Source organism: Cryptomeria japonica, chromosome 11 (genome assembly GCF_030272615.1).
Source record: "Cryptomeria japonica chromosome 11, Sugi_1.0, whole genome shotgun sequence".
Lineage (NCBI taxonomy): Eukaryota > Viridiplantae > Streptophyta > Pinopsida > Cupressales > Cupressaceae > Cryptomeria > Cryptomeria japonica.
Genome location: NC_081415.1, coordinates 316,393,572 through 316,420,657, shown reverse-complemented (window position 1 = coordinate 316,420,657; position 27,086 = coordinate 316,393,572).

The following is a 27,086-nucleotide window of genomic DNA, read 5'->3' as shown; positions in this document are numbered from 1 at the left end:
CTACTTTTGGTAGCCTCTTCTACCATGTCGGTAGACATTCTTCTTCCTTTCCTTACCATATGATCTATTACCACTTGATTGATAATCTTCATTCTTATAACCATAAGGATATTTAGGAGCAAAATGTCCAATCTTCCCATAGTTGAAAAATTTCAAAGGAAACTTGCCTTTGTATTTTCTTGAACCTGTCTTGAGTCTTCTGACAAATTTTGCCATGATGTCATCAGAATCTTCACTAGTTCGCATCATGAACATATTCTTCTTTTCCCTTTCTTGATGTTTTGAGTGCACCTTCTTTCTTTACAACATCAATGCCGCTAGTCCTCATCGCATAAGCTATTAGGGAGGCATACAACTCATCCATTGTAAAGACTTTAGATCTTTTTCTTCTTCTATTGCTGAGACCTTTGTGTCATACTTAGATGTAAGAGATCTAAGTACATTCTTCACCACCACCTCATCTTTTATTTCTTCTCCAATCCATATAATGGTGTTTGTTGTTTCATCAACCCTGTGGAGATAGTCAACAATCTTCTCTTCATCACTCATCTTCAAACCCTCAAGCTATGCTCTAAATGTCTACAATTTGTCTTCCTTCACTTTAGCATCACCTTCAAATATCTTTTGCAACTTATCCCAAGTTTCCTTGACAGAGGAGCAGTGAAATTTTTTAATAAACTCATTATCAGACAACCCACTTGATGGTATGATGAAAGAATAAGTATCCAGTCAACTACTGAGAGGGGGGGGGGTGAATCAGTAGATAGAAAAACTGATACAAACTTCACAAATCTCAAAAATTAATCTCTCAAAGTAAACTTAAAATTAACAATGTAATAATCTCTGTCAAGATAAAAACTCATAAGATAAACTGATTGTCTATTACAACAAATTAACAGTAAACAACTTCTTCATTTCTCAATTCTTTCAGTTATCATGACTTATCAAAATAGTTAAGTAGTTAAGTAAATCAGCCATGAAAACATAACCACAAAAAAATTCACCACTTGACACAAATATTTTTGACGTGGAAACCCAAATAGGTAAAAACCACAGTAGGATGAGACTCACAAGATAACTATATTAACTCTTTTGAAGTCCCTATTAGGAGCCTAGCCTATTAAAGCTTTACAAAAAGTCTGATTAAGAACTGATCCTGTTAGAAATCGCCCAGTTAAGGGATTGACTACAAATGCCTTGTTAGTGTTGGCATTATAACAGACAAAGGGAGATTGTTGGCATTCCAATTACAATGAGAGATTGTTGGCATTTCAATAAGGATATTGAGAAGGTTGTTGATGATTATGGATATAACTGATTAAGGATGTTTACTATCTTAATATTATTATTTTGTCATTGATGTCAAGAAAATGATTTTCTGATTTAGTATGATGTTGCCATATCTTAAGAAGTATGTTTTGAAGAGAGTTAAGATGTCAGTAAAAGACACAGAATGAATGTGATGAATAAGGGGAGGAATAAGTTATTCAATGGGCAACTATTATCGAGTTAGACAATGATGAGATCATGATGTTTAGATTCTTTTTTGTTATCCTACATATGCTATTGTTTGTAAGGTTAATACTATACTATGTTACTGAGCAAAGAACCTAGTCGGTAAACCCTAAGGAACCTAGTCGGTAAACCCTAAGGTTATCGCTATTGGTTAATGAAGGAAGAATGTCTATTGAGTGAAGTTTAGTATTTAGCGAGTTGCAACCGAGTATTAACAGAATGCATTAAATGATTAAAAGCATTATTTAATGAAGGAAGTTGATGAGCTGGTTATGATTAAATGATTGTTACAACATGCATGAAGGTTGCTAAAGAATCTATGGCAAAGGAAAATTGACAGGAAGATCTACAGTGCAGATTGAACTGCAATACCCTAGCACAAGTTCCAAGAAATGTATGTAAGTTCCAAGGCGGGGTAAAACATTTTCAGATCAAAGAATACATTGAACCTAGTCAATTTTGAAGATCTGATGGCTATGATTGATCATGGGAAATGTGATCAAGGAGATTAAGCGGTTGGCAAATTGTTTATAAATAAGGAACTGTTGATAAACAATGCATGCGGGCTAGTGTAAGCATAGGGATGCTACATAGTGATTACTGAGCACTGAAGCTTGAAGTCCTATTTTGATAACAGAGTATAGAGCCTAGCAAAAGGACAAGATAAGTCCTATGATTAAATTGCATTGAGCAAATAAGAATCTACTTTAGCATTTTAGATGTGAAGTTGCAGATAGATTTTTATTACTGTTATTTTGTAAAGTGATAGAAAATCTCTTAACCGAGTGGACTTAATAGTCTTATTTGTAAAACCCTCTAGCAAGGTGACATTCTAATTGAGTGTTTGAAATCCTTTAACAAGGTCACCTCTAACAAGGTGAAGATCCTAATAGATCTGAGGGAAATCCCTTAACCGGGTCACATCTAGCAATGTGTTTGTAATCTTTAACAAGATTTGCTTTTAACCGAGCATACTCTAGAAGAGTATATTTCTTAGTGGGTCCGAAATCCCATAGTGGCTTTTCCCTATTTGGGTTTCCACATTAAATCTGGTGTTATGAGTGTTGTGATGTTTATATTCTTATGAGTTTGCATGTTTAGCAGTTTTGGTTATATTATTGAAGTATATGTTACCGAGGTTGAATCTATTATTTTTATGGAAGATTAAGTTTGTATGATTCACCCCCCCCCCCCTCTCATCTTGTTAGCTTGGCATTTGTACTAAACATTTAGTATCAGAACTATCAATTGGTATCAGAGCTTTGAACTTTGGAAGAAAAAGTTTAAAGGTACTTGAGGAAAAGATCCAAAGATGTACAAGAAGGATGCACCGAAGCTGAACAAGTCAAGTTTCTCTACATGGCAGAAAAGGATGAAGCTGCACCTATCAAGAGTTGGAGAATATGTTGTATATTATTTGGAGAATGATTTCGTCACACCTAGCACCTATCCATTAACAATGGAAGAGATAAAGGAAAAGCAAGAATATATCCAAGAAATGATTGAAATAACATCTACATTGACTGACTCAGAGTTTAATGATCTAGAAGGTTGCAATGATGCCAAGGCAATGTGGGACAAGCTGATATCTGTGTATGGTGGTGATGAACATGTTCAAAGAGAAAAAGTGGATAGTTTAAGAGGACAACTGGAATCTATAAGGATGAATGAAGGTCAGAACATAACCCAGTACAGTACAAGGTTAAAGGAGATTGTCAATCAAATCAAAGGAGTAGGAGGAACCATTGAAGAAAAGGATGTCAAAGTAATTTATTGAGAACCCTTCTACCAACTTATGCAATCTGAGTCTCTACAATCAATGAATTGAGGTTTGTACCCAATATGCCAATTTCTTTAGATGCTACTATTGGTAAGCTACATGCATTTGAGTTAAGTAACTTTGATAATAGTGGGTCATCGGTAAATAAAGTTGAATCTGCATTTAGTTCTTTTCATCTTGATGAATCTGATGATTACAATGATAGAAAGTATAAGTATTATGAAGGGAATCACAGTGGAGCAAGTGAAATATTTCATAAGAAAATGGAATAAGTACACAAATTGTATGAGGAAATCAGAAAGCAAGAAGAGTTTGAAGCACTATTAGCCAGAAGGTTACCGAGAGGCAAAGGTAAGTATAAAGGAAAACTACCTTTGAAATGTTTCAATTGTGATAAGATAGGACATATGGCTTCTAACTGTCCTGACAAAGATTCTACTGAAAAGAGAGATTACCGAGATGACAGACATAAAAATAATCATTACAGAGGACACCGAGACTTCAAAAGAAGAGATAAAAAGTCATGCCTAATAGCCGATGAGGAATCTAATGATGATAAATCTGATGAAATTGATATCGAGGAAGTAGTTTATGTGGCTATCAAAGATGGATCAGATGAAGAAAGGTATGAAGAAAAAGCCCAAATATCTCACATAAATACTAATGTCTCTTAGATCATAGATAGTGGATGCTCATATCACATGACAAGTGATAAAGACAAGTTTGTTATGTTAGAAGATTATGATGGAGGTTATGTAAGATTTGGTAATGATGCACCATGTCCGGTAAAAGGTAAAGGATCCATAACACTTCTTGATAATGCTAAATGTAATGATGTTTATTGGGTTGAAGGATTGAAATACAATTTGTTGAGTGTAGCACAGCTAAACAATATAGGATATCGAATAGAATTTCAGAAAGGAATTATCAAAGTTCATGACAAGCTTGGAAAGTTAGCTGCTATCGGGACACAAACAAAAGGTAACACATTTCACCTTGACTCAACTCAGAATAAGTGTCTATATGAAAAGATTGATGATACCCTGTTATGGCATAAAAGGTTTTGTCATGTAAATTTTGATAATCTGATCAAAATAAGTAAGAAGCACCGAGTAAGAGGTTTACCAAGTCTTGAAAAACCTAAGAATGCTATGTATCGAGGATGCCAGATGGGTAAGATGACAAGATCAAGCTTTACAAGTAAGTCCTACACTTCTAAGGGAATTTTAGATCTTGTGCATACTGATCTTTGTGGTCCTATGAAAGTTCAGAGTTATTATGGTGATAAATATTTCATATTATTTGTGGATGATTATTCAAGGATGATGTTAGTTATGTTGAAATGGTACAAGGAAAGAGTTGAAAATGAAACAGGAAGACAACTGAAATGTCTTAGATCAGATAGAGGAGGAGAGTTCACTTCTGATGAATTTAACTTATTCTGCAATGATCATGTTATAAAAAGACAAGTCTCTGCACCAAGAACTCCACAACAAAATGGGATAGCTAAGAGAAGAAACGGATCTATTGTGGATTGTGCCAGAACCCTGATGATTGAAAAGAAAGTGCCACAAACATTTTGGAGAGAAGTAATAAGCACAACAGCTTACACCTTGAACGAAGTACAACTGAAGAAAGGAACTTTGAAGACACCATATGAAATCTGGTATGACAAGAAACCTAATGTAAGTTACTTCAAAATCTTTGGAAGTAGATGCTACGTACACAAAGATGATAGAAATGGAAAGTTTGATCATAAAAGTGAAGAAGGAACATTTCTTGGTTATTCTTCTAGAAGTAAAGCATTTAAATGTCTGATCAAATCATCTAACAAAATAGTAGAAAGTGCAAATGTGAAAATTGATGAATTTATAGAAAGAAATGATGAAGGAAATTCCAAAGAACCAGAAGATTATGAAGAATTTGTTTATGTTCAACCGAGAAGTCCTACCGAGAAGTCTGCTGAAGGAAATAAAGAGAATATCTAGTTACCGAGTGATGAAGAAGATCATACAAAGACTACCAAGCTTGTATTAGCCAAATATGTCAGAAGACATCATGCAGAAAGTCAAATTATAGGAGATAAAGATGATCCAATGATGACAAGGAACAAACTGAGACAGAACACATGTCTGATATCTGAATTTGAACCGAGAATAGTGAAAGAGGCATTTAACAGTGAAGATTGGATAAATGCTATGACAGAAGAGATTGATCAAATCAAGAAGAATGACACATGGACATTGGTCCCAAGACCGAAGGACAAAAATGTAATCGGTACAAAGTGGATTTTCAAAAACAAGCTGAATGAAAAAGGTGAGGTCATTAGAAATAAAGCAAGACTAGTTTGCAAAGGTTATGCCCAAGAAGAAGGAATTGATTATGGTGAGACTTTTGCACTTGTGGCAAGACTTGAAGGAGTAAGAACATTGTTGGCATATGTATTTCTGAATGGTATATTAGAAGAAGAAGTTTTATTGAACAACCTGAAGGATTTGTTGAAGACAAGAATAAAGATCAGGTATGTAAATTGAACAAAGCTTTATATGGTCTGAAACAAGCACCTAGAGCATGGTATGAAAGATTGCACTCTTATTTAATCAAGATTGGTTTTATAATGACAAGTGAAAACAACAATATGTACATGAAGAATGATGAAAATGGAATACTGATCTCAACCATATTTGTTGATGATATTATCTTTTGTGGAAATGAAATGAGGAAAGAATTTGAGATGTCATTAATCACTGAGATAAAGAATTTTATAGGTTTACAAATACTGCAAATGAAAGATGAGAGTTTCATTACTCAATCCAAGTACATAAAGGAAATCTTGAAGAAATTTGGAATGGAGGATTCAAAACTAGTAAGTACTCCTATGACTACCAAATGTAAATTATCAAAGAATGATGAATCTGCATCTGTTGATGAGACACTTTACCGATCCATGATTGGAAAGCTGCAATATGTTGTTCACAACAGGCTAGATATAGCATATGCAGTAGGTATAGTTGCAAGCTTTTTTGCAGATCCCAAGGAAACACACATGACAACAATCAAGAGAATTTTCAGATACCTGAAAGGCACTGAAGATTATGGCTTAGTATATCAGAAAGGAAATGTTTTTGATTTAAAAGTTTATACTGATGTTGATTGGGCAGACAACATTGATGATAGGAAAAGCACAAGTGGAGGAGCTTTCTTTTTAGGAGAAAGACTAGTGAGTTGGCTCAGCAAGAAACAAGGATGTGCTTTATAGTCAACAACAGAAGCTGAATATGTTGCTGCAGCATTGAATTGTACCAATATAGCATGGATCAAACAATTGTTGGAAGGTATAAATGATAAAGTTACCGAGCTAGTAACTATATTCCGTGACAATACTAGTGCCATTAACATTTCAAAGACACCTGTTATGCACTCTAAGACAAAGCACATCTCTATCAAATATCATTATCTTAGAGAAGAAGTTCAAGAGAAGAAAGTGGTGTTGGAGTATGTTAGCACAAAGGAACAAATAGCAAATATCTTCACCAATCCACTACCAAGGGACACTTTTGAGTATCTTAGAAGTAAGTTAGGGGTCCTACCCCTATCTTCTATTCACTGACTGAGTTCGGTGAAAGCATCAATTCGATGACTCTACATAATATCTTTTAGGAGTTGATGCTGATTTACACACTTTAGGATGTCTTCTAAAGGTGTGCAGGAAACAATACAGGGAACAAGAATTGAAGACAAAATGCTCTGATCGTGACTGAGTTGACACATAACAACAAGGATTTTAGTTCTTTACTTTTTGGCATTGTTGTCAAAGGGGGAGAAGACTGAAGAAAAGGGAAGAAGACTAATGTATGGGGGAGAAATCTGATGACAGGAGGAGAGCATTTTAGAATCTCATAGCAATCTGAATCTGAATCAATCAAGTCAAATCAATTGGTTTTGCCATCAATGCCAAAGGGGGAGATTGTTGGCATTATAACAAACAAAGGGAGATTGTTGGCATTCCAATTACAATGAGAGATTGTTGGCATTTCAATAAGGATATTGAGAAGGTTGTTGATGATTATGGATATAACTGATTAAGGATGTTTACTGTCTTAATATTATTATTTTGTCATTGATGTCAAGAAATTGATTTTCTGATTCAATATGATGTTGCCATATCTTAATAAGTATGTTTTGAAGAGAGTTAAGATGTTGGTAAAAGACATAGAAAGAATGTGATGAATAAGGGGAGGAATAAGTTATTCAATGGGCAACTATTATTGAGTTAGACAATGATGAGATCATGATATTTAGATTGTTTTTTGATATCCTACATATGCTATTGTTTGTAAGGTTAATACTATACTATGTTACCGAGCAAAGAACCTAGTCAGTAAACCCTAAGGTTATTTCTATCGGTTAATGAAGGTAGAATGTCTACCGAGTGAAGTTTAGTATTTACCGAGTAATAATAGAATGCATTAAATGATAAAAGCATTATTTAATGAATGAAGCTGATGAGTTGGTTATGATTAAATGATTGTTACAATGTGCATGAAGGTTGTTAAAGAATCTATGGAAAAGGAAAATCGGCGGGAAGATCTACAGTGCAGATTGAACCGCAATACCCTAGCACAAGTTCCAAGAAATGTATGCAAGTTCCAAGGTGGGGTAAAATGTTTTCAGATCAAAGAATACATTGAACCTGGTCAAGTTTGAAGATATGATGGCTATGATTGATCATGGGAAATTTGATCAAGGAGATTAAGCGGTTGGCAAATTGTTTATAAATAAGGAACTGTTGATAAACAATGTATGCGGGCTAGTGTAAGCACAAAGATGCTACATAGTGATTACCGAGCATTGAAGCTTGAAGACCTGTTTTGATAACAGAGTATAGAGCCCAGCAGAAGGACAAGATAAGTCCTATGTCTAAATTATATTGAGCAAATAAGAATCTTCTTTAGCATTTTAGATGTGAAGTTGTAGATAGATTTTTATTACTGTTATTTTGTAAAGTGACAGAAAATCTCTTAACCGAGTGGACTTAACAGTCTTATTTGTAAAACCCTCTAGCAAGGTGACATTCTGATTGAGTGTTTGAAATCCTTTGACAAGGTCACTTCTAACAAGGTGAAGATCCTAACAAATTTGAGGGAAATCCCTTAACCGGGTCACATCTAGCAATGTGCTTGTAATCTTTAACAGGATTTGCTTTTAACCGAGCATACTCTAGAATAGTATATTTCTTAGTGGGTCCAAAATCCCATAGTGGTTTTTCCCTATTTGGGTTTCACGTTAAATCTAGTGTTATGAGTGTTGTGATGTTTATATTCTTATGAGTTTGCATGTTTAGCAGTTTTGGTTATATTATTGAAGTATATGTTACCGAGGTTGAATCTGTTGTTTTTATGGAAGATTAAGTTTGTATGATTCACCCCCCCCTCTCATCTTGTTAGCTTGGCATCTGTACTAAACATTTAGTATAAGAACTATCAGTTAGAAGCAATACCCTGTAAGGAGTGACCTTAGTAGAGGATTTGAAAATCCAATCTAATGGACCACCTTGTTCGAGGATTTGAATAGCACCAAGCTTGTTAGAGCTTACCCAATTAAGGGATTTCAATTCTGCTGTAATTGTTAGAAAACAATAGGATTTTTTTGATCTGTCTGAATAACACTACACTTGCTTGCTCAGATTCGTTTCATTCTCCTATCTGCCTTTACTCAAACTCTAGATACATCATTCGGTTCAACAACCACACACTCAACTGATCTGGCTCTATCTCTTTGCCAACTCATTCAACTAACCAACTTCATCAACCTTATAAACAAATAAATCAGGTCTATAACACAACAAAAACCTAATTCTCATCGAGATTACAAACAAATTGGTTCAAGTATGACTATTGGATCACATAGCAATCTCTGCACATTAATCAAGAAAACCTTGATCACTCCTTGATCATCGCTTCATAGAACTTAGAAACTCATTAGGCACTTTGCATTAGATGCAATACATTTTCTCATTCCCTAGACAAAAACCGTTACAACAACCCACCAAAATCTCTTGGATTTGTCTTCATACAATAATCATGCATGTCATAATCATTACCACTCATCATCAGATCATAAACCAATATAACCAATTCACCAAACTTAATCGGTTTGAGTTTATAAAAAATAATAGGTAGGGTTTACTGGTTACATCAATAGATAAGGTTTACACTGGTTACCTGTTCTCCTCACAAATTCTTCCTACCGGTTACAATAACAATATTACAACAATATCATTACCAGTTAATTGACATCAATGACAACATAACATATCATTAATGCAATCTTCATGCAAATGCCAACAATCTCCCCCTTTAGCATTGATGACAATAAAAATATCAATACCATTGATTGCTGCATGATTGTGAATGGGAATCCTGGTTTATATTACCAAGTATTCACATGCTCTCTATGTCTTCAGCTTGTCGCTGGTTCTCCTTCCCATAATCACATAATTCTTCTCCCCCTTTGACAACAATACCAAATTGAAATTAAAACATGTAATGTAGAATTTCACTATGCATCATCAACAAACTGCAACTTGATGCTCACCTTGTGGATTAAATCCACTTCTACACGAATCCTTCTGTAAAATTTTGCAAGTAGCTCAGGGATTGATGTAATCTACATCATACTTAACTGACTTCATGAAGAGGGACAACCCCTAATTGACTTCTAAGATACTCAAAAGTAGTCTTAGGTAGAGGTTTAGTAAAAATATCTGCTAGATGCTCCTTGGTAGAAACATGTTCTAAGATCACATCATTACTCTGAACTTTTTCCCTCAAGAAATGATACTTCAATTCAATATGCTTGGTTTGTGCACGCAAAACAGGGTTCTTGGAAATATTTATGACACTTGTATTATCACATAAAATCTTTATAGGTTTTGAAATCTTCATCTTAAAACCTTCCAAAATGTGCCTCATCCATATAGCCTGTGTAAATTCATGTAAGCTGCAACATACTCAGCTTCAACAATAGATTGTGAAGTACAACTCAGCTTCTTACTAATCCATGAAACAAGTCTTCCTCCAAGAAAAAATGCTCCACCAGTTGTGCTTTTCCGGTCATCAACATTTCCTGCCCAATCTACATCTGTGTACACCTTCAAGTCAAAATTTCCTCCATATGGATACCATAACCCATAATCAACAGTACCTTTAAAGTATCTAAAAATTCTCTTGGTTGTTATCAGATGTGTTTCCTTGGGGTTCTTTTAGAATCTAGCAACTATGCCAGCTACATGAGCTATATTCGGTCTGCTGTGAACAACATAGTTCAATTTTCCTATCATTGACCTGTATTCCTTCTCATCAATAGATTTGGACTCACCTTCCTTAGACAACTTTCAACCTATAACCATAGGTGTTCCAACTAGTTTACAGTCACTCATGCCAAATATCTTCAAGACCTCTTTCACATACTTAGACTATGTGATGAAAATACCATTCTTCATTTGTTGTATTTGCAAGCCTATGAAATTTTTTATTTCCCCCACTAAAGACATTTCAAACTCATTTTTCATTTCATCTACAAAATTTTTTCTCATATCATCATTACCTCCAAATATGATATCATCAACAAATACTTCGCTGACTAGTATGTTATCTCCTTCAGATTTGAGATATATGTTACTATCATCACTAGTTCTCAGAAAGCCTATCTTCATCAGATGTGTATGAAGCCTTTCATACCATGCTCTTGGTGCCTACTTTAATCCATATAAAGCTTTATGCAATCTGCATATCGTTTCTTTCTTATCAGTCAGAGCATAACCATCTGGCTACTCAATGTATACTTCTTCTTCTGGTATCCCATTCAAAAATGCTGACTTAACATCCATCTGGTATACCTTGAATTTATTGTGTGCTGCGAATGCAAGTAAAGTTCTGACAACCTTCCAGTCTTTCCACTAGTGCAAAAATCTCACCATAATATTCTCCTTCCTCTTATACATAACCTTTACAAACCAACTTAGCTTTGTTGTGAACTACAACAACATCTTCATTCAACTTGTTCCTGAAAACCCACTTAGTCACTATCACATTTTTATTTACCGGTCAGGGTACTAGGGTCCATGTGTTGTTCTTCTCAATTTGATCTAATTCCTCCTCCATAGCTTTTATAATGCCTGCCAAAATACCCCAGAGAAATATAGCTAAATACACGCTAATTTAATTTTTTTACAATACAACACATAACATCACTTAAGCAATGCAACGAGCACACAACAACATTTAAGTGTTATGAACATAGAATAATTCACTCAAGCTATTCAAACAATTATGCAAGCGGAATACACTAAATCATTACTACTAACTCCCTAGGGTATCTCAACGCCATTACTTAATCTACCTACATAAGCAATAAGCATTTAATTTCCTCCAGATCAATACCTCATAATCTTAATCATTATACACACATATGTGCATCATAGAAATACCTAACACTCATGATATGCAGCCTACTTAATCTTTCATTTAATATGAGATTCTATCTTTCAATGCATAACTACTTCCCTTTTTCTCTTAGGTTCATTTTATACACCAAGTCAAAATGTTCCTATTACCATTAACCAACCTCCGACTATAAACATCACCATACACATACCAAGATTAACCCTTATATTACATTAACACAATTTCCATTTATGATTAACTTCCACATAATCATTTATGATTCTATGCTCCTAGCATACTTATTACTTCATCATGATTCCTAAAGTACATAAGGCAATAATCACAAAGTCTTCCTAAACATTTAACCCATAGCTCATTTAATACTCCTAAAATCTCTTACACTATATCAATTAACCAACAATCATCTTATTACAAATTAAGTAACTACACGAATTCATCTCAATACAAACTAAGAAGCAATATCCTAATTCCATAACAACTAATAGCATCCACCAAATGGAGATATAGTCTTAAACCATAACATATAGTATAATTGAATTCTTTCCTAAAAGACAAGCATTCATTTTACCGTCTACCCATAAACTTCTAGTAATTTCCATTCATAAGACTAGTAATTCATTCATTAAGAACATCCATACAATATTTTCATAAGGAACATTCAACTACATCCCAAGCATTATAAGATTTCAATCCAACCACTAGATCACTGTCTATGAAGTATAATACTATAATTTTGAATTCTTTAATCATAACTCATAAACATGTCCTAAGATATCTTCCAATATTACTCATACTCATACATCCTACCAAGGCATAACATTTCTTCCACTTAATGCATTAGTTAAAGACATCATTTAAGTCTAATACCATTATAATAACATTTATACTATTTCCTTTTAACATGGCTTATCAAAAATAAAAAATGCATCATTTAATTCCAAACCACAATATTTATCCACATCTCATGCATCCATTTCATTTAATATAAATGTGTTACAATACAACTCAAGGTTCATCATTACAATCGTATACCATAACCAAAATTATCACTACAACTAGAAAAACATACTCATTTCTCATAAGCATGATTTGTTTTACAACCAATACATAAGAATTTCATTACATAAATCACATCATCATTTACATTCTTGCTGCAATTATTATCCATGAACTATGTGAAGAAGCATCCTCATCCACACAAGAAGAATCCGAAGATAGGAACATCCCAATGGTTTAAAAGCACCAACCACCCGACCATGTGGAACCAAAGGAACCACCCCCCATGCTAGGAGATGACACAAGGTCCCAACACAAATGCTACATCTAGGATGACACTTAAACCAAAGAGACTAAACAATACAAGGACACTCAAGAAAGAACCAATCACAAGATAACACATATAGAAAACTCCAGAGGCGCACAAATCATCAAGGCATAAATACATCACAAGAAAAGGACACATGTAGGTACAGAGTGTCATCACATGCTACCTCCCCCATAATATTGCCAATACACAACTCTTCATGACATAACCCCGATAGACATGTGGATCCATTTTCACCCATGAGAGAATCAAGGGATATTTGACTTACTATGTTCATGGCCTTCTCATGCTTATCCTAAAACATCCTCCCTAGGAATCAACTATGAGGCTCAAACTATTAATTATCTTGTTTAAATGAGATCTAATTACCCATTCCAATTAATTCATTATTAATGTTATCACTTGTTTAAAACAAAGGAAAACCCCCATGTTCCCTAATAGTCTAGACTTCATGCATCCTTACTAGGAATCCTCATGCAAGCCTATCTCTCATGACTCTGGTCATCACATGGAAGTCCACTCCCCCTACCATGCTCCAAAAAGAACAATAGAAAAGAAGATCTAATTAAATTTCCAGAAAGAGATCCATAACTTCATCATGCAACCCAACAACGCATAAAACATACAAGAAAAACCATAGCTAAAGAGTGCAAAGGGCTTAAATCCATTACAATACAAAATGAGCCTCAAAGTGGAAATCCATATCATATAAGAAATATCCCTTTAATAAAACATATCAATTTTGTTGTCTTCACAATAATGTCATCTTGTTGTCTCCACAACAATAACATCTTGTTGTCTCCACATCAATACCATCTTTCCATTGCAACATCTCAATATAAGAAAAGATTCAAATCTTCAACAATAAGCCAAGAATGTTTTCAGCATATAAAACAAACAATCACATCAAACTGATAAATAACAGTAGCTGGAAATTGTCTACAAAAATCCCAAAAAGCCTCTGGAATGAAATGAAACTCAAAAAACCAAATCTCATTGGGGAAACAATGAAAAACACCAAAACAGGTAGATCAACTCTTTCGCATTGAAGTTTAGCACTTTTGAATTACAGGTTAGTGCCCGTGTTTAAAAGTTTAGCGCTTGTGTAGTCAAAGACAATGCTTTTGCCCAAAAGACAACACATATACACCAAAGGATAGCGCAAATGCAATAACAGACAATGCAAATGCATGAAAGGACAACACAAATGAATGAAAGGACAATAGAAATGAATGAAAGGACAACGCAAATGCAACAAAAGACAACACATATGCAGAGTTAGTGCTTTTGCATAAAAGAACACATAACTTTTGACAGAGATAAAAAAATTAAACTTGAAACATAAGGCTTCAAAAAACATATACCTAGAGTCATCCAGAACCAACAAGTAAGAAGAAATAAATAGAATAAAGTTTAATAAAATATAAAGGGAGAAATTCCAAAACAACAAATCCATAGCTGGGAGACCCAGAAATCACCCACAGAGACTTCTTTTGAGTCTGAAATTCATAGGTGACTCTACCAACAACATATACAACCAATATTACACCAAGCAAAACACCAATCACATGATCCATGCAATGATACAAGATCTCACTACAAGCATCCATAAATCCATACTTTTCAATACCGTGAACAACAACATACAAGAGATCAAATATTCCTCCAATACAACTATGCAAACACCCATATAATATAAAGTTTTCTCCACTATATATAAATCTAAAAACTACAATAAACCAAATATTTCATCCCCAGCTCCCGGAAGATAGTTTTAGACACAGAGCATACACAGAGAAATTTTAAGGCTAAAAGTAAACAAAAGACAAGGAACCCAACCTGCACCCTGAGTGATGGATGAAAGTTGAGGTAGAGCTCCAACCAAATCCAAAAGCCAAACCACAAAACTCCAGCAACGATCCAAGCCAAAACCCAAAGGAAACTCTTGCAGATAATATTTTTGAAAAAGAAGAAGCCATCCCCAAAAACTTCATGGGAAAGAAAATAAAAATCCAAACAATAACCAAAAACCCTAGCCTCCACAACAACCAATCAAAATATTCCAATTTATAATATATTTTACCAACCCCACCATATAATATAATTTTACCTCCCTTTTCATATTCAACCAATAAGAGAAGAGGGTAGGTGAGATAAATATAAATCATGCTTTTACAATTAGGTGGGAATGTTTTATTATTTTATTTTTAAGTGTATTTATACAACCCACTTAATATAAAATTCAAATTAATAAATAAAATATGAGCCACAATTAAATAAATGTAATGCCCCGCCAGGAAACCCCGTAGGGATAAAGCTAAAAATACTCAAATGGAGTGCAAATATATATTTTTTTGAATAATAAGGCACTACAAAGTGGTACAATGAGTTATCTAAAGCTTCAATAACACAGCGGAAGACTAAACAAACCTAAGGAGTTTCCCAACGTGATTACATAACCTAACACCTATCTCAACTCACGACATCTGATCCAATTAAGCAGGTTATCTTAAATACATGTTATTACTTAAAACATAGATATAATTTATTCAGTTAATTAAAAATTATAGATAATAGGACGCATTCATCCATTAAGGTTGAAGATGAAGTTAAAACATAGATAGCATGTGGAGGTTCATCCATTAGAGTTAAAATATAGGTAACTTAATGAAGTTTATCCATTAGAGTTAAAATTAGATAACATGATGAGTTCATCCATTATAGTTAAAATATAGCTAATAAGACAAAGTTCACATATTAAGGTTAAAATGTAAATAACATAATAAAGTTTGTCCATTAGGGTTAAAAATATAGATGACTTGATGAGTACATCCATTATAGTTAAAATAAAGCTAATATGATGAAGTTCATTTATTACGATTAAAATGTAAATAACTAAATGAGTTCATCCATTTTAGTTATAATATAGCTATTATGATGGAGTTCATTTATCAAGGTTAAAATGTAAATAACTAAATGAGTTCATCCATTTGAATTACAATTTAGGTAATATGATGATTTCATCCAACAATGGTTATCCAATCATTTCGTTCAAACTTTTCCTTAACCATATACCATGCATCTAATTTCATTACATGTTTTAATTTCATCATAACCTAGTGAGTTCTTTCCATGCATACTTAATTGTATTATCAATAACTGAAATCAAGTACATTCTATTATTCAAATCTACATCCTTTCATGATCCACATTCCTACATTTAATTAAGACAATTGCATACATGCATTTACGATTAATTTCATCTAATCCACTTATATATTCTATCAAAATGTCATCCATTCATGCTAACACTAAACATGAAACATAAGAACAAAAGCATCACATGACACCAAATTGATATCGGAGTTCACCCCTAAAGGGCTACATCTCTGGGTCTACTCAACTGCAAGACCCCTCTAATCATTTAAATAAGTTAAGGATACATAAGGTTCACATTATTTACAATCCTGCCATCAAGGCGAACATAACCAATATACAAACAACCACATCGGTCAATAAATACATAAATGATCCCTACATAGAAAAGGATCCAATTGATCATATTTAAAGCAAATACAAAGGTCCATTGCCTAATGGTACTCTAACTAGAGACCTGACCAACTATGGTCAACCACAAATCAACACTCGACATCCACGTAAAGGACAAGACTAGTTATAACACCATCACAAACAACAGTCAAACTCGAGACCGAGGGCAAAAGCAGGTACCCCAGTTCAATCCATACGACATGGTCCAACAATTCAAAATCATACACTTGCCATTTCTTAAGCAAATGTGACCACAGAAAATTAAATATGCAAATGCATAAATCGGAAATGACAATCTACTTCCATATTGTTTAAACGTTAGAGTCAACCTAGTTTTCTATTATATCTAAGTTGTTTTCTATCTGTCTACTTTGTCTAAAACATGATATTTATGGTTTACTAACTCACTATAGTTCATTAACATCATACAATAACATAATTACGTTATTATAAATTTCCAAACAAAAATCACAAGAATATAATTAAATAAACATTGATCAACTAGAAATACGATATGCATTTTCAAATAAAACATCATTTCCATTTTTGATCAAACACGATAATCAAATCTCATCTCTTGCAACACACATATAGACTTTCCAAAAATGGAAATACAAATTTCAAAAGAAATAAACTCGATGATCATTTCCCCACATAAATTTATACCTCCTTGCATACATATAGGAAAAATAGCAATTAAATATTAACTAATATATATATATATATATATATATATTAATCCACCATTAATAAAATATATACTAATTAATAATTAATAATAACATTACAAATTAAGTATTAATTAATATATATATATATATATATATGCATATTAATTCCCAATTAATACCATACAAACTAATTAATAATTAATATTTAAAACATGCTATTTTAAAATTTTTAATAAAATATAAAAAATACTTTATATATAATCCCACATCGTAAAAAGGCGATGGTATTTATTTATTTATTTTTTTAAAATAAAAATAAAATAAAATAAGCTAACTGAGGGGTCCACCTCCCTCCACAAGAGTGGAGGTTGTGCCCTAGCCATGAAGGCTGCAACCGCCATGGTGGACGCAGACCTGTGGCCTCCATGTTGTGGGCGTGGGACCCTGCCTCCACCATGGTGGACGTAGACCTCTGTGGCCGCCATGGGGTCGTAGGTCTCTGCGGCCGCCATGGGGTCACAGGATTTTGCGACCGACATGGGGTTGTAGAGCTCTGCGGAGAGTAGGGGGCACGGGTTGAGCCTTAGCTCCTCAGCCCTGCAACCCTAAAACCCGCCTTTAAAATTTTATGTGCAAATTTCATTTTTTTAATATTTTATTATATATTTAATAATAGATTTACAAACATAGGACAAACCCTAGTTTGATTTAATATTCACAGTCTCAAACAGAGACTTCAAACAGTTTATAGAATGTCCATGGATAAACAATGATTAAATTTTTCTAGAATTACCAAGTCTAAAATAGTCAAAATTTCATCAAATAAATTATAAATTTCAGGCATAAAGATCATTTCTTAAACAATGAATCCACCAAATTTCTAAACTTTAAACTAAAATGCATAGATTCAAAACCCAACCCCATTTCAATCAAGAAATTTCTTCAAAGGAAAACAACCAGGAATTTTATTTTCATTTTCATTTCTTTTTTTTCATTCAACAAGAAAACAAAACAAGAATCCTACCTCTCTTCGCATTCCTGGCAAGATTTGATGGAGAGCCCAACCTGCAACTCAAGAAGACCTCCCTTTCCTCCAAAATCCCCAATTTCTCCATCCAAAATTTTTTTTTTCCCCAAAAAAAATCAACCACCCCAAAAATATTTTCCAACCTAGGTTAAATGGAATAAAATTTGACCTAATCTCCTATTTTCGAATTTAAACACTTTTTAAATAAAAAAATGAAAAATCATTCTTTTCAACTATTCAAATAATCTAACTTGATTTTCTAATTAAAATTTAAAATGCTTCTCTCTCATTTAATTTTAATTTTCTCAATATTAACAAAGCTAACATTTATATTTCACAATATTAGTGAGGGTAAAATATTTTTAATTAAATTAAATTCCCAAAATCAATCTTTCACACTATATCAAATATATATATATAAAATAAACTTGCTTTTCTAATAAAAAATGATTTTCTTAAATAATTAAAATTAACCTTTCTATTTCAAAAAGCAAAAAGGGATTAAATTATTTCTATTTCGAATAACTTTAAATCTTCCCTTTTCAAAATGCATAAACTAAATAAATTCACAATTTTAAATTAACCATTAAATTAAACTTGCTACAATATAAATAGAGCGCTCTTTTTAATTAATGATTAATCACATAAAAGAAACCTATTCATTTTAAATTCCTTAATTACTAATGCGTAAATGAACAAATTAAATCAAATTAAATACTTAGGATAAAATACTTAATTTTTTTTACCACACGCAAGGCATGCAACCCAAGAAAGTCAACCAAATACACGACCCACAAACCCAAACGAAAAAGGAAACTGATGGACCACAGGTGACACTCACTTGAGTATGACTAGTGTAAAATGAGGGTTTTACAACCACCTAACCCAAATTCTAAGGGCGAAAGAGGTATACTCAACCCTGCGAATCCAGGTGAAGACGAACCTTGCACCTAGGCGGTACTGTTCATGCAATCTTCTGCAACCATGAGTCACACAAGCATATATATATATATATATATATATATATATATATATATATTTAATGAAAGTGTTAGCTCGAGATTAATAACAAGAATCAGGAGAACAATTAAACTTACATAAGAATTGATGTGAAATCACATTAACAGGTACACACAGTAATCACAATATCTGACTACAACATTACATCACAGTAAATCAACCATTCAGGAATGCCACATAAAAAGTCAACCAAGGTCAAATTGATTTTATAAAGCTGATTAGGGTAGGGGCACTACATTCTCCCCTAGGCTCTGACTTACTCCTGAAAGTCGTAAGGCTAAGTAGAACTCATGCAGCACATATTAGCCCTGAAACTCAATTAACAATTATCAATTTGCACATATGAATCTTTTCACAAACAATTGAAATATTATTGCTAAATCCTCTACGAATGTCATTATCCATTGGCAAGCTACATCTAAAACCATATGCCTCTTAAAATATTCTAAAGATTATCCACAATCATAGGAGAAAAACAAGAATTTTCTTCCTTTCATTACACCAAATTAAAGCATTAAAAGAGGTAAACAACAATTACCATACTCATTCTACCAAGCAGGACAAGAAAACATGTCATCATGATCAATTTCTTTTACCAATTCATCTTTTTACAAAATTTTATCGCATAGAACTAGCTTCAAATATCAATTTCTACAACCAAGTTAACTTTCAATAAATAAGAGCAACGTAAATAACTCAATTGTTTACACTTTATAGGCATATAAGAACATTTCCATTGACTATGTCCCATAACATAGTGACAAGTTAACACCATTTAATCCATGATTACACATAATATCCATCCACATAACTAGAATGCACAACTCAAAAGGCCACATGCGAGCATGTCTAATGCTCGATCAAAGATAACATGCATGATCAACATCTCTATGCCTAATTGCAGAACAAATAACATGATCATAAATATCCAACATCTCACTCAAGGGCTTGATGGTGCTAGGGCACACCATAGCGGTGCTACCTTCCATACAAGACCCTCATGAACATCCCTTGTTGTGTAAGGTGTTTAGCCTCCAAGAGATAGTCACCACTCATAGGTAGGTAGTGGATCCTAGCTATCTCACAACCTCACATACCCCCATCCTCAAGGTTCCTTACGTCTACTTCCTCGTATACACTCAACCAAGACCGTCTCCTACGTTCTTGGAGAGGAATTCACATTTCAACACAAGACCAACATACAAAAATAACAAGGATAAACCAGTTTGGCCACCAAAGTATAGAAGAATAAAGATAATAATCGTCAATTCCAACAATAAGGCAAGAAAATAATTCCATAATTACAACATCAAATCAAGTATGCAAAAGATCGCAAGATCATGGCTAAACCTTCAAGGTCAAAATAAATAAATTGCTTGCCCACAAGGAAATAAATAAAAAAATATCATAAGTGCACATAACATCACTATGTGACTAGCATCTAGCCATCAATGAGGAAGGAAGGAACAGTCATCTAGCTATCGTAGTAGCTCATCATGTGGTGTGGCCTAGTCACACATCCACATGGCATGGTAGTGTGTACCTCAACATCATCCTGCATCATGTCGTCATGCGGCATGGCTCTACCCTAAACCCTATTGGTAGGCTGCATGGAAATGTCTACTACATCTTGCATCGTGTCTCAGCATGACATGGCAATATTACAAGTGGAAAGAGCACGTAATGGACGTATCCTGCATGGTAGTGTACCTCACGAAAAAGGGAACACACAAGTCACACCCCGCATAGCGACGTACCTCTTAGGATACTCGCCATAAGCCAGAGGTATACATGGCTAAGGTCTACCCATAAGTCTACCAACACTAGTCAATTGGCAGCTCATGTGAAAAATAAATTACCTTTCATGAAGACAAGGAAAAAGATCCTCCAATAAAACCCATCATTCTGCTCAAGAACTGACATCAATATGCTCAAATAAAGGATAGGAATAGGCTGTCACACATGAACCTTATGAATCGGTTCATTATAAGGGAAAGTATTGAGTACACCTATAATATAGTTTCATTATATAACTATATTTTTCCTCGAAATAGAGAAGCTAAAGTCGCTTCGTGTTGACATTACTCGTACGTCGTTCCATACTATTCAAGGAATGGTGACTTCTAATACTACCACTTCACATATTGACTTATCAACAGCCCATTGGCACTCAGTAAGGAAACAAATAAGCAACATCACATAAACAGTATGGTTTCCCATACTCATAAGTAAACATATCCTCCATGGTTTATTACTTCACCATCCCATGGGTACACATAACAAGCATGGATTTCTTACAATACACAAGGAATATCACCATTACTAGTTTATGGGGGGTACTTTTCAATATGCTATCATCTACTCAAGAAAGGTTTTAATTATGCTTTCCACATGAACAACTGAATCATGTTTATTCTAGGTACAAGTACCGAAATTCTTAACAATTCACCATTACATAAGGAAATAACATCATTCCTATATCTTTTTCTAATTCCACTAAGCATTCAAATTCCCATTACTAACTATGCAATTTCCTTTCTGAAGCTTAAGACTTTCAATTTTACATAAGAAGCCCAAAAGCAAACATACAATTTCACATGTGTTATATAAAAAAAAAAATCCTCTTAAATCAATGCATTCTTAGTAGCATTTCTAAAAATCTTATGATTTAGGCAAAGAAAAGGGAAAGAGAGTTTGATAATCAAACTATTTCTTGCAAAGGCACAAGATTAAGAAGATCACACTATATACTAAAATTTATCACTATGTCTATCATTTTAATTGCACGGTTTTCATTTCACTACCATTTTAGGAGGATGCCAAATAACCTAACATGACATTTCCAATTATTATGGTTGCACAAAATGTTCTAGTTGTCCAAACAACAGATATCAAAACAGGTAAGCTTATCGATAATACAAGACCTCTTAAGAACACTCACTATTCTTAGTTCAAACAAAACATATAAAAAATCTGCAACCTATCATTGAAAATTCAAGGTACAGTAAGAAGATAAGCGAGGAGCTATCAACTAAATAATACACATTTATGCATACACATCAAACAATCTTTTCATCCGTACTTTCTAAACATAATAAGGAAACTACATATATCCAAAAGCAATTTCAATGGAGCATTGCTAAAATAGATCCTCAATCAAACCGGTTTAAAGAAGCACATAAAACAATCTTTCGTGGAACACATTAATACACTCTTGAAGCTACTATAACATGTTCTCTTTTAGGTACTTCTTTTACAAACAAAGCAGTTTCACATAGTTCAACTATTCACATATTAATGCACCTTACTTAAGATAGAATTTAATTATGTTACTCCTACGAAACACATGGAGAATTTTTTAATGTGAACATACAATTTTTCTCAATAACCAATATGAACTTTCATCTGAAGCCCTTTTATAATCTAAAAACACATAAGTGTTATAAGGCTCACACAAGGGTTCAAGAAGTCACGACCTTCTCTCGCAAAAGAAAACTCAAATAAAAGACAATTACACATATCAAAAACATTTTAATTTCTAGAGAGAGAGAGAGGAAGGGTCACAATCATTCAATTTACTACATAATAAGCATTCAATATCTACCACACTAGTCCTTCAAGTGAACAACACTAAGCTCGATCATAACCATAAACAAGCACATTTCATACTTTAGATTCAAGACAACACTAACCAACCCAAATGGATTATTCAAAAGAGTACAATGAATCAAAAGGAAGGTACATAAGAATCTCTTTCAGAATAAGAGAAATCATAGACCAAGACCTCAATAAGCAGAAAAAGCACATATAATCATTCCAAAGCACCCATATCAAGAAGGTGAAAACAAGGTGTGAACACACGCATTACACACCAGTTAAGGTCTGCTCAATCACACTAAAACAATAAGGAGGACAAGCATACAACATAAGGTCAATACTCCTCACACCAACTAAGGGCACAAGCGAAACTAGAGATCCCAGTGTTGCAATGTGGGCTCTGATACCAAATGTAATGCCCCGCCATGAAACCTTGAAGGGATAACACTAAAAACACTCAAATGGAGTGCAAATATATATTTTTTTTAATAATAAGACACTACAAAGTGATACAATGAGTTATCTAAAGCTTAGATAACACAACGGAAGACTAAACAAACCTAAGGAGTTTCCCAACATGATTACGTAACCTAACACCTATCTCAACTCTTGACATCTGATCCAATTAAGTAGGTTATCTTAAATACATGTTATTACTTAAAACATGGATATAATTTGTTTAGTAAATTAAAAATTATAGATAATAGAATGAGTTCATCCATTAAGGTTGAAGATGAGGCTAACATGAGGAATTTTACCCATTAAAGTTAAAACATAGATAACATGTGGAGGCTCATCCATTAGAGTTAAAATATAGGTAACTTAATGAAGTTTATCCATTAGAGTTAAAATTAGATAACATGATGAGTTCATCCATTATAGTTAAAATATAGCTAATAAGACAAAGTTCACATATTAAGGTTAAAATGTAAATAACATAATAAAGTTTGTCCATTAGGGTTAAAAATATAGATGACTTGATGAGTACATCCATTATAGTTAAAATAAAGCTAATATGATGAAGTTCATTTATTACGATTAAAATGTAAATAACTAAATGAGTTCATCCATTTTAGTTATAATATAGCTATTATGATGGAGTTCATTTATCAAGGTTAAAATGTAAATAACTAAATGAGTTCATCCATTTGAATTACGATTTAGGTAATATGATGATTTCATCCAACAATGGTTATCCAATCATTTCGTTCAAACTTTTCCTTAACCATATACCATGCATCTAATTTCATTACATGTTTTAATTTCATCATAACCTAGTGAGTTCTTTCCATGCATACTTAATTGTATTATCAATAACTGAAATCAAGTACATTCTATTATTCAAATCTACATCCTTTCATGATCCACATTCCTACATTTAATTAAGACAATTGCATACATGCATTTACGATTAATTTCATCTAATCCACTTATATATTCTATCAAAATGTCATCCATTCATGCTAACACTAAACATGAAACATAAGAACAAAAGCATCACATGACACCAAATTGATATCGGAGTTCACCCCTAAAGGGCTACATCTCCGAGTCTGCTCAACTGCAAGACCCCTCTGATCATTTAAATAAGTTAAGGATACATAAGGTTCACATTATTTACAATCCTGCCATCGAGGTGAACATAACCAATATACAAACGACCACATCAGTCAATAAATACATAAATGATCCCGACCTAGAAAAGGATCCAATTGATCATATTAAAATCAAATGCAAATGTCCATTGCCTAACGGTACTCTAACTAGAGACCTGACCAACTATGGTCAACCACAAATCAACACTCGACACCCGTGTAAAGGAAAAGACTAGTTATAACACCATCACAAACAACAGTCAAACTTGAGACTGAGGGCAAGATCAGGTACCCCAATTCAATCCATATGACATGGTCCAACAATTCAAAATCACACACTTGCCATTTCTTAAGCAAATGTGACCACAATAAATTAAACATGCAAATGCATAAATCGGAAATGACAATCTACTTCCATATTGTTTAAACGTTACAGTCGACCCAGTTTTCTACTAGATCTAAGTTGTTTCCTATCTGTTTACTTTGTCTAAAACATGATATTTATGGTTTACTAACTCACTATAGTTCATTAACATCATACAATAACATAATTACGTTATTATGAATTTCCAAACAAAAATCACAAGAATATAGTTAAATAAACATTGATCAACTAAAAATATGATATGCATTTTCAAATAAAACATCATTTCCATTTTTTATCAAAGACGATAATCAAATCTCATCTCTTGCAACACACATATAGACTTTCCAAAAATGGAAATACAAATTTTAAAAGAAATAAAGTCGATGATCATTTCCCCACATAAATTGATACCTCCTTGCATACATATAGGAAAAATAGCAATTAAATATTAATTAACACCATTAATAAAATATATACTAATTAATAATTAATAATAACATTACAATTTAAGTATTAATTAATATATATATATATGTGTGCATATTAATTCCCAATTAATACCATACATACTAATTAATAATTAATATTTTAAACATGCTATTTAAAAACTTTTAATAAAATATAAAAACAAACTTTATATATAATCCCACATCGTAAAAAGGCTATAGTATTTTTTTTTAATAAATAAAGATAAAATAAAATAAGCTAACCGAGGGGCCCACCTCCCTCCATGGAAGTGGAGGTTGTGCCCTAGCCGCAAAGGTTGCAGCCACCATGGTGGATGCGAAGCCGCAGCCTCCACGTTGTGGGCACGAGACTCTGCGGCCACCATGGTGGACGCAGGCTTCTGCGGCAGGCATGGGGTCGCAGACTTTTGCGACCACCATGGGGTCATAGGTCTCTGCGGCTGCCATGTGGTCGTAGAGCTCTCCGACCAGTAGGGGGCACGGGTTGAGCCTCAGCTCCTCGACCCTGCAACCCTAAAATCCACCTTTAAAATTTTATGTGCAAATTTCATTTTTTTAATATTTTATTATACATTTAATAATAGATTTGCAAAAAAAGGACAAACCTTAGTTCGATTTAATATTCACAGTCTCAAATAGAGACTTCAAACAGTTTCCAGAATGTCCATGGATAAACAATGATTAAATTTTTCCAAAATAACCAGGCCTAAAATAGTCAAAATTTTATCAAATAAATTATAAATTTTGGGCATAAAGAAGATCATTTCTTAAACAATGAATCCACCAAATTTCTAAACTCTAAACTAAAATGCACAGATTCAAAACCCAACCCCATTTCAATCAAGAAATTTCTTCAAAGGAAAACAACCAGGAATTTTATTTTCATTTTCTTTTCTTTTTTTTCATTCAACAACAAAACAAAATAAGAATCCTACCTCTCTTCACATTCCTGGCAAGATCCGATGGAGAGCCCAACCTGCAACTCAAGAAGACCCCCCTTTCCTCCAAAATCCCCAATTTTCTCCATCCAAAAATATTTTTTTCCAAAAAAAAATCAACCACCCCAAAAATATTTTCCAACCTAGGTTAAATGGAATAAAATTTGACCTAATCTCCTATTTTCGAATTTAAACAACTTTTAAATAAAAAAATGAAAAATCATTCTTTTCAACTATTCAAATAATCTAACTTCCTTTTCTAATTAAAATTTGAAATGCTTCTCTTTCATTTCATTTTAATTTTCTCAATATTAACAAAGCTAACATTTATATTTCACAATATTAATGAGGGTAAAATATTTTTAATTAAATTAAATTCCCAAAATCAATCTTTCACACTATATCAAATATATATATAAAATAAACTTGCTTTTCAATAAAAATTGATTTTCTTAAATAATTCAAATTAACCTTTCTATTTCAAAAAGCAAAAAGGGATTAAATTATTTCTATTTCGAATAACTTTAAATCTTCCCTTTTCAAAATGCATAAACTAAATAAATTCATGATTTTAAATTAACCATTAAATTAAACTTGCTACAACATAAATAGAGCGCTCTTTTTAATTAATGATTAATCACATAAAAGAAACCTATTCATTTTAAATTCCTTAATTACTAATGCATAAATGAATACATTAAATCAAATTAAATACTTAGGATAAAATACTCAAATTTTTTTAGCACACGCAAGGCACGCAACCCAAGA